Source organism: Hippopotamus amphibius, chromosome 2 (genome assembly GCF_030028045.1).
Source record: "Hippopotamus amphibius kiboko isolate mHipAmp2 chromosome 2, mHipAmp2.hap2, whole genome shotgun sequence".
Classification (NCBI taxonomy): domain Eukaryota; kingdom Metazoa; phylum Chordata; class Mammalia; order Artiodactyla; family Hippopotamidae; genus Hippopotamus; species Hippopotamus amphibius.
Window position 1 is genome coordinate 217,273,179 of NC_080187.1, and position 14,254 is coordinate 217,287,432.

General features: G+C 44.6%; 2 protein-coding genes across 9 annotated transcripts in view; one reads left to right on the plus strand and one right to left on the minus strand.

Moving 5' to 3' along the window:
- Positions 1–13,958, minus strand: part of TMEM266 (transmembrane protein 266) — a 122,337-nt gene extending 108,379 nt beyond the window's left edge. The window contains exon 1 of the mRNA XM_057723497.1: positions 13,861–13,958. The gene's annotated coding sequence lies outside the window, so the exon portion shown is untranslated. The remainder of the gene's footprint in view (positions 1–13,860) is intronic.
- The window catches only part of NRG4 (neuregulin 4), a 138,104-nt gene continuing 137,496 nt past the window's right edge, over positions 13,647–14,254 (plus strand). For 6 of the 8 annotated variants that reach the window (XR_009051462.1, XR_009051460.1, XR_009051461.1 and 3 more), the window contains exon 1: positions 14,088–14,226. The gene's annotated coding sequence lies outside the window, so the exon portion shown is untranslated. Of the gene's footprint in view, positions 13,726–14,087; positions 14,227–14,254 lie in introns of those variants that run through there. The other 2 variants (XM_057723511.1, XM_057723508.1) reach the window with 2 other exon arrangements.

Below are 14,254 nucleotides of genomic sequence, written 5' to 3' on the forward strand. Positions count from 1 at the left end.
ATTTTATTCTCTTTTTCTTTGCCCTCATTGGATGTTCCTTCTCAGTTTCCTTCGCTGGGTCCTCTACCCGCTCTTGACCTCTAAATGTTGATGTGCCCCAGGGCTCATTACTCAGACCTCTTATCCATCTATCCTCGCTGCAGGGCCTAGGTGAGCTCATCCAATCTCATGGCTTAAAATATCATCCATACATGCTTTCTCCAAAATTTCTATCTCTGGCCCCATTCTTCCCCTGAACTCCAGACTTGCGTATCTGGCTGCCTACTTGACGTCTTCAGTGAGACATCTAACACACTGTAAAGCTTAACATGATTGAAACAGAACTCTTCATTTCCCCCCACCTAAAATCTCCTCCTCCTCCATCTCCACTTCAGGAAATGGCAATTTCATTCAGTTGCTCAAGCCCAGAACCTTGAAGACAGCCTTGACTCCTCTTTCTCTCCCACCCCACATCCAATCTATTAGCAAATCCTACCGGCTCTACCTTCAACATATATCCAGAATCCAACCACTTGCCTCTGCTTTCACTGAGAGCAACCTGGTCCACGCCATCATCAACTCTCACCTGAAAGAGCCTCCCCACTGCTCTCCTGTTTCCTCTCCCATCTCCTGCCAGTCAAGCTCTACAAAGCAGCCCAGTGAACCTTCTGAGACAAACTAAATCATGTTACTCCTCTGCCCCCAATGATACAAAGATGTCCCAGTACATTTTAAATGAAATCCAAATGTTCACCATGGCCCACAAGGCCCTGCAAGCTCCCTTTGTAGTTTTATTTCCTACCTGCTTCATCACAGCACTTTCGTTACACAGGCCACCTTGCTGTCTTCAGCAAGTTATTGAACTGAACCTATCACACCTAAAAATATAAGATATAAAGAGAAGATTTGTGACATCAGTAACAAATTGTGTGTGGGGGGGGTGTGGAGCTGTAAAGGAGTTTTTTTGTTTAACAGGTACAGAGTTTCACTTTTGCAAGATGAGAAGAGTTCTGGACATGGATGGTGGTGACGGCTGCACAACAATGTGGAGGTACTAAATCACAGGCTCTGTTTTGTGCAGTAGATCTCCAGAACAATGTCACTGAACTGTACATTTAAAAATAGTCAAAATGGTCAATTCTATGTTATGGGTATTGTGCCAAAATAGTTAAAATGGTCAATTCTATGTTATGGGTATTTTACCAAAATAATAAAAAGATCATTAATATATGTATCCATGCATAACAAGTCTGAAAGGACAGGCACAAAAGGCAATAACGCTTGTCTATAGGGTTGTAGGGTTACATATGATTTTCTTATTGCAAGAAAAGTATTTCCAATTTATGCATTACTTGTGTGTGATTTTTACATATTACATATATAATAAAATACATAAAGAGCAATGTATAAAACTTACACCTAGTATGGTGATAGTATTTAACTACATACACACTCTGGAAATAAATACATGTCACTAGCTATGGGCCGCAAACTTCCTACTGAGTGTCATTAATTTCAACAGACTCATCTCCACAGGAACCAGACAAGAGGCCTTTAATCTAAATACAGGAGCCCTCAGGTTTTCAAATGCAGACTCAGGTGAAAACTACCTGTCTGACACAGACCAATCATGCTACAGGTGAACAAGCTGTTGCAAAAACTCTGAATATCTCTACAATGTGTCATTTGATAATGTTGCATCTTTTGACACAGACCAAGCTACAGAGCTGCCTACCGTGTATAATTAAGGGTTTCGGATATACTAAGGTTTTCCTACCAAATGCCATTCATCTATGCTTGACTCTTCCAACAAATATAACCGAAGTACAATTTGTAAAGCAAGTTCACTGTGTGAATTACTTTGTCCTGCTGTTTTAAGTCACGGCACGGTTCAGAGGAGTAAAGAAATTATTCTGGGATCCCTAAACCACAAAGCACAATCCCATCATTTGGGGAGAGGATGCCAAAACGTAGAAGAGCAAAGTGACTGGTCCAGAGTTACCCTCCTAGTGTACGGAACAGCTGGGGCTGAACTCCAGAAATTCTAATGCCTTAGTCTGACACTTCTTTTCAAAAGCTGGAATATTATCTTTGAAAAGGAGAGTAACAACACTCTGAGTGTGGTTACAACTAGAAATAACTTTATTTCTCTCCAACCTTTGTTTTCAAACAGACTCCATAGCTTTCTGGTTACACTTTCAAGAACCACCTTATTTCAGCAATTAAGATTAACTTTCAGGTGTTTTAAAAAACGTACCTGGTCTAGATCAAGTCTTCAGTCTCACATCCAGCTCAAAGCTCTTCCCCTCCTCATGGCTAAGACTGACCCATAGCTTGAGGGCTTGTGATGGGAAGGGTATGAAATCTGCTTTCTCTCCTCCTCCCCTTCTTCCATCACTCTGGCTTCCCAGGATCACTGGTGGGCCAGGGCTGGGGAAGTTGGCAAGGACTGAAGTAAAGGGACTAAAGCACTTGACTGTGTGTAGATCTCCCTTGGCTGACAGCATTCTCTGGGTTGGTTTCCAAATTCTGAACATGCTGTGGGATGCGGCTATGGCTTCTGAAAAGGCCTTATGGGAATCTCCATAGGATCTGAGTCAGGGGCACCAGACTGAGGATGCTCTGGGAGCCCCCTCCCTTGGCTAGGAGGCATCAAGGCTCCCCTGCCCCTTCCCATTGCACTGTCCCTCATACTCTGCCTAGTGAACCAACTCTCCTTGAATATCTGATCTTTTCTTCACACAGGCTATAGGTGGGTGATGGTGGCCAGAGAAGTTCAACCACCTTTATATAAATCTGAGGGGTTGTACCTAGCTGGTCCTCTTTAGAACGTGGGGATACTTACCACCTTGTATCTTCATGAGAAATCCCATTCAACATTCTCTTATAAGAGTCCTAAATGTTGTTTGCAAGGTGGGGGGGGGGGGGGAGGGGATGGGGGAGTGTACTTCTTGCTTTTGGAAAGGAAGACTTTATACAAAGAGGAAGCAGCCGCTGGGAAGATCCTGGGAGTAGAAAGGGAACTCCCCGCGGACTGCTGGGAAACGGAGGGGCTGTCTCCAAAGACAAACCCCCTCACCTCAGGGAATGTCATGGATTCTGAGAAGACTCTGAGGGGAGCTGCCTCCCTGGGAGCAACCAGATTGCGTGCATCAGGATAAGACAAAATCCTGCCTCTGCCCTTCACCCACTCAGTAGCACAGACTGAGCCCTTTCCTCCTTCTGGGCTCCAGGTTCCCCATCTATAAATTAGGGGGATGGTGAATATTTGTCCTTCATGGCTGCATAGCATTGAAGTATCCTCTCTATTTGGAGGAATTCCAAGATGGGTGGTGGGCAAACTCCCCCCTGGCCCACCATGGAAGCCCGAGAGGCGGCCATACAGTCTCACTCCCTACCCCTCCCATATACTACCGCATGGAAATGCGACCCAGGCTCAGCCGAGGACTTTGAATTCTTAAGAATGCAAAAGGCCAGCTCTGGTGGAATGAGAAGTCCAGGGATATGGCATGAATGTTGACTGGAAGTGCCCAGTCCAGAGCAGTACAGGAGTGCCCAGTGCCCTCGAGCTGTGTAAGGCCACCTTGCTTATTTTCTGAGGCTGACTCTCTAGCCCCCTATGATTCTGCAGAAATGCCATGTTCTCCTGTGAGAGTTATTTTTAACTTGGTTTACAAACCCTATTCAATCCTTTTCTCCCTTGTTTCCCTCTACATTAGAAGCTAGAAAGCAAATACTTGAATTCCCAAATGCCTCTGTATTAAGAAGTGGTCATGGGATACAGTCCTGATTAATAAAACAAAGGAATAAGTCCTTTCCCCAATATGAAGGCAAAATCTGGAGTGGAGAAAGCTTTTGCGCTTCACCTTTGTCCCTCTCCTTCTTCCTGCCTGGAATACAGATGAAACGTCTGGAGGTGAAGCAGCTGCTCATGACCATGAGGAACAATGTGAAATAGAATCCTAGCCTCTGATGATATCCCTGAGCAGCAAGACAAGCCTGGACCACCATCTTTATACTTCTTACACAATAAAAATAAGTTATTTACCTATTCAAGCCACTGTTTTTCAGAATTTCTGTTACCTTCAGATAAGCATATTCTTTTATATCTTCAATAAATGCAATAAAAGTTGAGAATGGTATTTACATTTGTATAATATTTTGTAGTTTATAAACTGTTCTGTTATTTACCACTTGGAACTCCAACTGGTGCCACAGGCTCTCTTCTGGCTTTGATATTCTGTCCTTATATGTGGGACATTTCTCTTACTAGGCAAACTCACCCGCAGCTCTTACAACTCAACAAGAAAGAGCAGTTGTCTTGCTCTCAGCTTTCTTTGAAATGGTAAGCCACTGAACCAGGTGCCCTAACTCCTCCTGCCTTCCCTCTCTTCTGATTCATTCCCTAAAGCCAAGGGCCAACCCTCTTATCTGAGACCTCCTAGCCTAATACTACCTCACAAAGGTTCCAACTTGACTAGATGGTCAACTTACAATTTTCAGAGCCAAACAGATTCCTGCTACCCAGGCAAAATCTGAGCTGAGTGTGATATTTATATTAGTAAAATATTTTGTAGTTTAGAAACTTAACCTGTCTTTTTTTGTACCATCTCACTGATTCTCACAACAATGCTGAGATAAGCAGGGCAAGTACAAGGACTGAGATGAGCCAAAGGTTCTAGAGATAATGAATAGAAGTGCTGCATCACCCGAGGCAGTGGAGAAAGGGGAACAGACGTTGGACTAGGGGTCAGGAAACCTAGGTTTTGTGTTCCAGTTCTACCACTAACTAGCAGCGTGACCTTGGGAAAGGCATTTACCTCTCTGGGTCCAGTTTCCTCATCTGCACAATGAGGATGCTGGATGTATTAGTCAGTTCCAGCCACCGTAACAAAACACCATAGACTGCATGGCTTAAACAACAGGAACTTATTTTCTCAGAGTTCTGGAGACTGAAAGTCTAAGATCAGGGTGCCAGTATGGCCTAGCTCTGGTGAGACCTCTCTTCCTGGCTTGCGGACAGCTACCTTCTCGATGTGTCCTCACATTGGGGGTGAGGAGAGAGAGGGAGAGACGTGGGGAGAGAGAGAGAAAGAGAGAGACAGAGCTTCCTCTTCTTATAAGGACACAGTCTTATCAGATGAGGGCCCCATCTTTATGACCTTACTTAATCTTAATTACCTCCTAAAGACCCTATCTCCACATACAATCACATTGGGGGTTAGGGTTTCGACATATGCATTTTGGCCGGGCACAATTCAGTCCACAGCACTGACATGACATTTGGAGTTCCTTCCACCTTTTAGCACAAGTCTGGAACATTGAAGATGCTCACAATTATCTGTGGAATCAGTAATTCTACCTGGTCTCCTTGATTCAAGAAACTGCACATGGTTTATTTCTTGATTCTTGGGTAGTAAGCATCTTGGGGTCTGCAGTGTACGCTTTTCTTTTTCAAAGGCAATTAACACACCAAAGGTGATCTCTGGACAAAGCAGGTCTCTCCTAAAGTTGAAATCTTAATGTTTTTCAGAAGGCCGTATGTTTAACTGTTATTTTCCATTTTGGGGTGTGGCATGCAAATTAGCCACTGCATTTAGAAAGAACACAATGCTGACTTGTCAACTGGAGATGGGTTTCAAATCACAAGTATACAGTTCAATTTTCTAACATCCATGAATATTACTGATCATTTGTGGCCCTTCACCAAAGCCCAAAGTGCCTTGTCATTCCTACTTTACCCCTGAAGCACCTGAAAGTGTTGTTTTCAAGCAGCTTTGTGGTCAGAAGCAGCCTCTGGTGAAGACAGCCAGGCTACCTTAGGTCACACATAATTTCCTCCAATGGTAATCAACCAAGATTTCTCCAGAAATATTTATTATTTTTGGTTAGCATACTTACTGTCAAAGCCTAAAAGTATTTTGGGCACTTCAATACAATTCCAACAACATACTCCAAGGATGATTGAAGCGTTCCTAGAATGTGTTGTATTTAGACCCGAGAACTTCAGGAGTAAAATGGTCTCAATTTCTGTAACTACTTTATCTGTTTACTTCTCCTTATTTATGATGAAATCTATAACTGTTTATTGACACTAAATTTTCTATTTCTGTATTAGTAACTTCAAACCCAAATCTACCTTTCATGGCTATTAAAACCTTCATCTTCAATTGCCCCAACCATCCAAATTCTGGTAATCTACAAAATGGTAAGATACTGAGTTTTCTTGATTGAGTCTCTAGAGTAATGGTTCTCAATTGGGAGATGCCAAATATTCCCAGGGGGCATTCGGCAATGTGTAGAGACATTTGTTATCACAACTGGGGGAGGGTGCTAGTGCATAGGACAGCTCCCCACAGCAAAGAATTACCCGGTCCCAAAGTGCTAAGGTTTAAAAACCCTGCTTTAGAATCTGAAGATGCAAAGAACATGGTGCTAAAGGCTTCCATGGTTAGAGAGGGAACGTTTTTATTGGTAGCACAACTCTATGACTGTACATGACCTCAGAGATACAGCAGAAACGGAGGGAATGTTTGCCATGCCAACGAAGGATGTCAAGAATGAGATTCGCTTTTTGTTTTTAAAGTAGGCAGCCCCTCCTTTGATCTTCATTCAACCTCAATGTCCTCTTCACCAGGCTAGTAAAGGGAAAGAAAGCAGGACTAGAACACAGTGGCTCAGGAGCAGGCCTGTGACAAGGTCTGAAGATTTGCCACTTACATGCTCAGAGCTCATTTTACTTGGGAGGGATGGTGTGAGGACAGAAAAAAGCTCCACACTTTATAAAACCCTAACAGCTTCATGGGTTGGTAGGATTTCAAACTCCTTTTAAAAAGCATTAAATTACTCCCTGTGCTCCCATTATTTTAATGATTTCTATATATCCCTCCTCATTCCAAAAAGGTTGAGGTGGTTAACTCGCCCTGTGGTGTTGACTCAATGTTTCCCATATAAAGCTTACATGGGCTTTAGGGCTGATCAATAGAAGTTTCAGTGTAGGAGGAAAAAGGATTTTGGAAGGACCAAGAAAACCTATAATGTTTTGGCAGTTCAAAGATATGAGTTAAATTCCTACTATGTGTAAAGTACAGTGATAAATACTAAGGCACATATTTTTTTAAAGTGTAAATCACAGCCGGTGTCCTTAACTAATTTATCATCAGCCAGAGAGAGACAGGCTTGGTGCCCAAGGGAGGATGTCTTTCATTACAAGGCGGTCTGTGCTCAGAGCCTCCAGGCAGGCACAGCCCTCAGCAGTCTTTCCCTCCTCTGGCCAGGGAAGGAGGGGCAGAGCAAAAGGCTTGAAAGCGGGCACACAATGGAAAGGGGCAGGGGCAGGAAGTAAACTAACCAGGTGCTACAGTTTTATCCTCCAGCTAAAAGGGAGTCTCCAAAGGCATCCAAACAAGAAGTTATGATGATAAAAGATGACATTTACTGAGTGCTTACTGTTTACTAAGCACACTCATTTCCTCCTTTTCCTGACAGCCCTATGACTTGGCTCCTCTTCTTCTTCCCATTTTACTGATGAAGAAACTGAGGCACAGGGTTGTTCAATTGTCACAAAGTCACACAGTTAGCAAGTACTAGAGCCAGGATTCATCCCCTGGGCAGAGCTCACACTCTTAACTGCTTCTCGGGACTGCCTCCTGATAGAACAGGAAGGATGAGAGCCGAGGAAAGACCAGACTCGTTAGAAAGAAAGTGCCAGCAGAGAGCATTTCAAGGAGTGGAAGTCAATGAGGTCAGATGTTGCTGAGCCATCAGGAAGGAAATCTGAGAAAGGGCCATTGGGATTGGGATTGGGCAATCAGGGCTGACCTTTAAGAGTTCTGTTTCATAGAAGGGTACGGACAGGGGTTCCTGGTAGGACACAGAGTGGGGGAGTGATAATGGATAGAGTCTCGGGTAGAAACTGACAATGAAAGGACATGGAGAGATGGGAGAGAATTTTCCAGGCTTTTCTTTGAGGCTATGCCCCTAAACAATGGAACATCTTCTTTATTTGAGGGATTACAATAAACTCCACCTTGTTCCTTTGTTTTGAAGGGCAAAACCAACACATTTTAGTAGTCCTGGTTAATGGAGAAGTAGCATGGGTCACAGAAATTTTTTTTAAACACTGTATCAAACTCAGGTAAAAATCAATGATTTAACTGTTTGAAGGGAAATCGTTATGGGAGAAAGGTTACTTGACCATATTCTATACCACATTGGTTGGACATGATGGCAGTTCTGTAACTGGGGTGCGAGATTGTCAGAGAATCACGGATGATATAACTCGCTTCGGACTTGTTTCGAGCCAAGAGTAGCAGAAAGCATTGCATGCGTTATGGCCTGAGACTGAAATCCAGAGAACAGCTGCCTGATCGCAGCCTGGACTTCCAAAAACCTGGGCTGCAAAGGGCAGAAATACTCATTAAAATTCTTTGTTTTAATGAGCTGTGGGAACTGAGTTATCAGCCTCTGTCCTGGCTACTGAGTAGTTTCCATTACAAATCAAAAGCAGTTTTAGGGAGGCTGCATTTTCTTGGAGGGGAATTCTCTCCTGGCAGATAATTCAGACTGCCCAGGGCAGCAATTAAAGACACCATGGAGGAGGAGAGAAGGAGAAGGAGGCTTCCCTGTGGCTGAGGAGCCGTTCCACGGAGACTTCATTCCATAACCATTAACTCCCTCCAGCATCCCAGTGTACTCAGTTCTAAAGTGTTCTGAGGTTGTATTAGTGCCCCAAATGCCCATCATTTTGCTACAGCCCAAGAACTACTGCAAACAATAGATGAATGAAAGGGAACTTGGAGCTGGGACTGCTTGGGCCAAAGGAATCTCAGGCTGTGATGCTGTTGGTGCAAGCTTTCTGCAAAACTCAGACACATGGGAAAAGTGCTTTGGCAATGAACTTTGACACCCTGGCTTAAGCAGAGAAGACACCAACAGGTATTTAATCTTAAAAAAGACAAAAGCAAGATGCTGATGCTGGTAGTGCAGTGATTAACCTGCCTGTAGCAAGTGTCCATGGATTGCTTTTCCTTTCCAGTGACTCAGGCCATGGGAAAACTGGTGGAATCTGGAGCATCATTCTATGGAAGTCTTCAAAAACATTTTGCACTCCAAACAGAGGGGAACCCACACAGGTCTCCTCTCCATCCCAGGCCATCTCCCCATGTACCTTTTGCTGCCTTGTTATACACCCCAGCTCTCAGGAGGCTTTCTTTTCATCTTTACAGGAGCTGACTCTGCCTGGGAGGTTCCTCTCTTCCTAACAGTGACTCAAGAGAAAGACAAGATCTCTCCCGATTCTTCTCTATTTTCCTCGCTGTTCCCCTCCATGCCAAAACACATATAAAGCCTTTGCATTTGAGAGGTTTCACTGCTCACTATGGAGAACGGTAAGGGCTACAGAAAACAAGACGTGTGGGAGGCTGGAAAGACGCAAGGATGCCACAGTGACTTGTCAGTTCTTTACCACAGCACCAGGGTTAGGGGAGTGAATAAAACAGACAAAATCCCTGTGCTCTGGAGCGTTCATTCCTTGGGGGAGATTTATACAGTATGCTTGGAAGGGCTATGAATAAAAGCAAAGCAGGAGGGTTAGGAATGCCTGTGGGAGGGTGTGTAGTTTTAAAGGAGAGGTGAGACTTTGAGCAAAGCCAAAAAGAGGTGAGGGAGCAAACCGTGCAGGAATCTGTGGGAAGGGCAGTCCAGGAGAGGGAAGCACTAGTGCTAAGGCTCTGAGGCAGGGGAACAGTAAGTAGGCCTGTGTGGATGGGCAGGAGCAGAAGAGGACGGGAGGCCAGAGAATGATGGGGCACTCTCCAGCCTGCAACGCGAAAAGAAGGAAAAGGCCCAGATTTTGAGACACACTGAACCTCAGTTCTGCTCCTTATGTCATGCACCTTGGGCTCTTCTCTCTTAATCTAGAAACAGCTGACCACAAAGGGTCATTGCAGAGGGTTAGAGGAGATACAAAATGTGAAACTACCTACTCCAGGACACAGCTCATGCCAGGTTCCTATTCGGTACTCATTAGCTCCCTTCCTCTACCCTTGGTTACAGGGCTCCTCTCATCTAGCTCCCATTGTGGCCATGTCTGGAAGGCCATTCAAGGGCCTTCTAGAGGTCCAAAGTACACTACCAAGTGCAAGAAAAGAAACTGCAAAATAACGTGCATCTATGTATTGTTGGCAAACACTAACATTTTAGTATCCACATTCAAAAATCCAGAGAAATCTATACCAAATTATTAATAGTGGCCTCACTAAGGTGTAAGAATATCAAAGATTCTAATCATGAACCTCTACTTTCTATATTTATGTAATGATCAAACATTTTATAATAAATATATATTTGCAAGAAGAAATCACAATATAGACTAGTGTTGCTACAGGAGAAGTGATTTCCTGGCCCTTTCCTTTAAGTAGCCTCCATCCTACCTTATACCCAAGGCCCACATGTGTGAGCTCAGTTTAGGAGCCCTTACATCTTCCATACAGGGAAACTGAGCACATACAGGTCCAATAGGAGGTCCAGGGTTCTCATATGAGACCTGGGCCATTGGAGAAGGTCCTATGGTGGGTGTGCCTGGCCAGCATTTGTGAACTCTGACTTGTTCAGTTTGGAAAGGGGATGGATTAACTTGTAGGTTGTGAACTGCTTTCTAAATGAAATTAAAACCCTTGCTATAGCTTCCACCAAGGAGAGAAAAAGAAGACTGGTGAAAATCAAGTATTTCAGAGTAAGCTGACCGTCAACTTTTGTGAGTCAAGATTGTTGACACTGAAAAAAAAAATCTCATCTTAGAGAATACTAAGAAATACTATAAGAAAACAAGACATTTCACAACTAAGTTGCCTACAAGGTCAGTCAATGAAAGACAAATATGCCTGTTCCCAGGGTCTTACTCCACAATGCATTAAAAAGTGCATGACAGTCACTGCAATGCATGCCAGTTATATAGCTTGGAAAAATTTTAGTTGCTTCCCTGCTTCCAAAAAAAAAAAAAAAAAAAAGAAAAAAAAAAAACCCTTGGTGAGGGGAATAAAAAAAATAATAAGCATCCACAGTTGCCCACATGGCTTTTCCCAGTGTAAACATACATTTCAAGAAAACAAACATGTAGTCAGAAACATTTTAACATTCCTCAAATTGACCATTGCATCAAAAAGGGTGCTCAGCTCTGCAGTAAATAAAATCCTGTTTGAACAGAAGAAAGTAGACTTCTTAGATGCTTTTTAATGATGAGACTTCTGACTGAAGACAGTGGTGCTCCTGATAGGAAAACCCCTTTGCTCCCCAGAATCAAGCAATACCTCTCTTTGCTTTCTGCTTTCCCCCCAGTAACATCAGGACTCATCTTGAATTTATCTGATCATAGACTGGAAATCCCCAGGGCAGAAAGACTCCATCTCAGCACTTCCATAAGCACTGGGGCTGCACTCTTCCAAAACCAAGTGATTTCCATGAGGCAAAACGGCTGTAACAAATTGCTTTACTATTAACAGAATATAGTATAATGAAAAACGTAACATCATTGTGTCCTAAAACCAGTCACGTTGCCCAAGAAAGAAAACAGAGCTTGTAGAATTTACAAGAGAGTCTTTTATTTCTGACCTAATATTATTCATCAATTTATCATTAAAGCTGTAACTTTCATAGGATATAATTTTCAAATAATCCCTTATACTTACCTATACTTTTCTCAGCACCATCTCAAATATGTGACCTGCGTATAGAACTTCGTAGCCCCCCCGGGTGAATTTCCCACTGATGCAACTACAGTGATTTCTAAGTCGATAAGAATTGTTAGGAATGTGTAGCAAAATCCAATACCTGCATTATAATAATGCATTTACAAAAACAGATTAAATTTATTTCCACTGTTGAATGTACAAATTCCCAAACTTTCAAAAGAAGAGGGGCTACAATCACAGAGACCGGATTATGGTCCTCGGCTTGTATGGATTCATGCACCTGGTTAGGGCACTCTCACACAAGTGTGACAGACAAAGTTGTTCTAATGACTGGCAGTGAGACCAGAAGACAGTGTGCAGGGAGGCAAGAATTTTGGAGTGGGATGTGATAATGAAAAACGTGAGTGATTCATTCTACCTGTGCATATACATTTTATGGATTTAAACCTGAAGGGAAACAACTTTTTGAATTTAACTGCTTGTTTGGGAGAGTTAAAAGGAAACATGTCTTGAACCCCATATTTATAGGCTCAGTGCCACCTTAAAAAATTCCACACGAACCCATTCTGAAACAACAGTTTCTCTTACTGGAAAGCCACAAAGGTTGATGTGAAATCTATGAAATGGAAAATCAGATCCAAGCCTGCATGCTCATGCATAAGCTTTGATCTGAATGAAAATGTAGATGGAAGAGCAAGCACCAGGGTTAAAGGCTACTCCCATCCCCCCCCATCGCCTCCCCCCCCCAGCAATCAGATGCACTAGAATTTGCATCCTTATCCTGTCCCTGACTGTGTGACCTTGGGCAAGTTAGCTAACCTTTCTAAGTCCTAGCCTCTTCATCTTAAACACGGAGATAATAGGTTTGTTACGAGGATTAAATGAGATCATGCACCAATAGCTTGTTAGCTCAGTACCTGGCACATATGAGCATTTAAGAATTGTGTTCTCATGATTAGATGTGGCACTCTGAGCACTATATATTTTAGAAGAAATTACAGTCCTGCTGCCCTATCTCAACATCTTGTGGTAAACATTTTCATTCTATTTGTCTAGATTTTACTATTTTTTTTCACCATAGGATTTCAGGGGAAAAAAAAGAAAGGTAATCAGTTACATACATCCCACTTTTTGAACTGTTTCTTGAAGCAAGGTGAAAAGCTGGGGAAATAGGTAACATATACACTGAAGAGAAATTTACTCATTAGGATATGATGTTATATGTGTATGAAATGTAAACAAATCATGTAATTTCAATCTATAACATATGGGACATCAAATCATAGGTAGGTTTTATTTTAAAAGAGACAAAAGCCAAGCAGTATTAAAGAATACAGAAGGAATCAATATAGGCCTATTGCTATCTCAGTATTAGAGAATGAAACAGGGATTGGTGGGCTAGATTGGTGGGGATTTCATGGGGTCTAACTTCCAACAGGTGGCAAGCTTTAGTCATCTTCAGATACAAAACCTTAATGAGTTTGAGTATGCAAGTCTCAGGGATTCTGTTCAAGGCCTCCTCTCGGCAATCAAAGGAAACAATTTTCGGGTTTTAAGCCACCCTGGCAAGTTAGCAAGCAGGGAACTGTATGCCGTAGCTTGCACCTGTCCCTAGAACAGGATTCTGGCCTGACGGTGAAAACCCACCATCCTTTCCTATCAGTTCATCCTGCCGCTGTGGCGCCTCCAGACAAATGGGGGAAGCCCACTAGGAAGTGGTCATGACCAACCAAGCCACAAATCCCCAGGTTGTGGGATTTCCACCTCAATACCACGCCTGAAAACCGAAAATAGGCGCCCGCTCGTTATACTGCAATGGGATTCCCCCCAGCAGCAATCCCCCCCAACCCCCAGCTTGCATGTTTTATTAATAAATGCAAGATGGCACACAGAGGCAAAGAATGGGAGGTAAGGCATCTGCAGCTGGACCCGAACCAGGGCAGTTTGCAAAAATAAATAAGAAGCATGTGACAAGAAGCAGATCCCCAGGCTGGAGCTGAAGCCCTGGGCTGCCCCGGGCACCCTCGCCTTGCTACCCCGGCCAGAGGGGATGAAGGTCAGTGGTAAGATCCCAGCCCTCCCGGACACGTACCCTGCAAACCCTGACCGGCACCCACCCCCGCCCCGGCCACAGGACCCGGGCAGAGCGGCAGGGGAAGCCCCGGCCGTGGCCGGCTGCGGGGACACATACCTGCTGCCGGGACTGGGGATTCGCGCGGCTCTGCAGCGGAGCCGGCCGCGGCTCGCGCTCCCGGGGCTCCCCTCTCCGCCCCCCCGCGCCCCCTCGCGGCCCCGCCGCTCCCTCCGCTCCTCCGCCCACCGCGCTCGGGGGCGCGCGCGCGCGGCCACGCGCCGGCGGCTCGCCCGGGCCCGCGCCTGCGCCCTCGCCTCCCGCCGTCGGCGCGCGCGCCCCGGAGGCTGCGGAGCGGCCGCGCGGCTGTCTAAGAAACGGCGGCCTCTGCGGGCTGGGCTGGCGGCGGGAGCTGGGCCGGGGGCGGGGGCTGGGGACTCAGCCGGCGCCAGGGCCCGAACGGAGTGCGCCGGTCTCGTGGCGTGGGTGAGGGGGTCGCGGGGCCGGGTGGCGG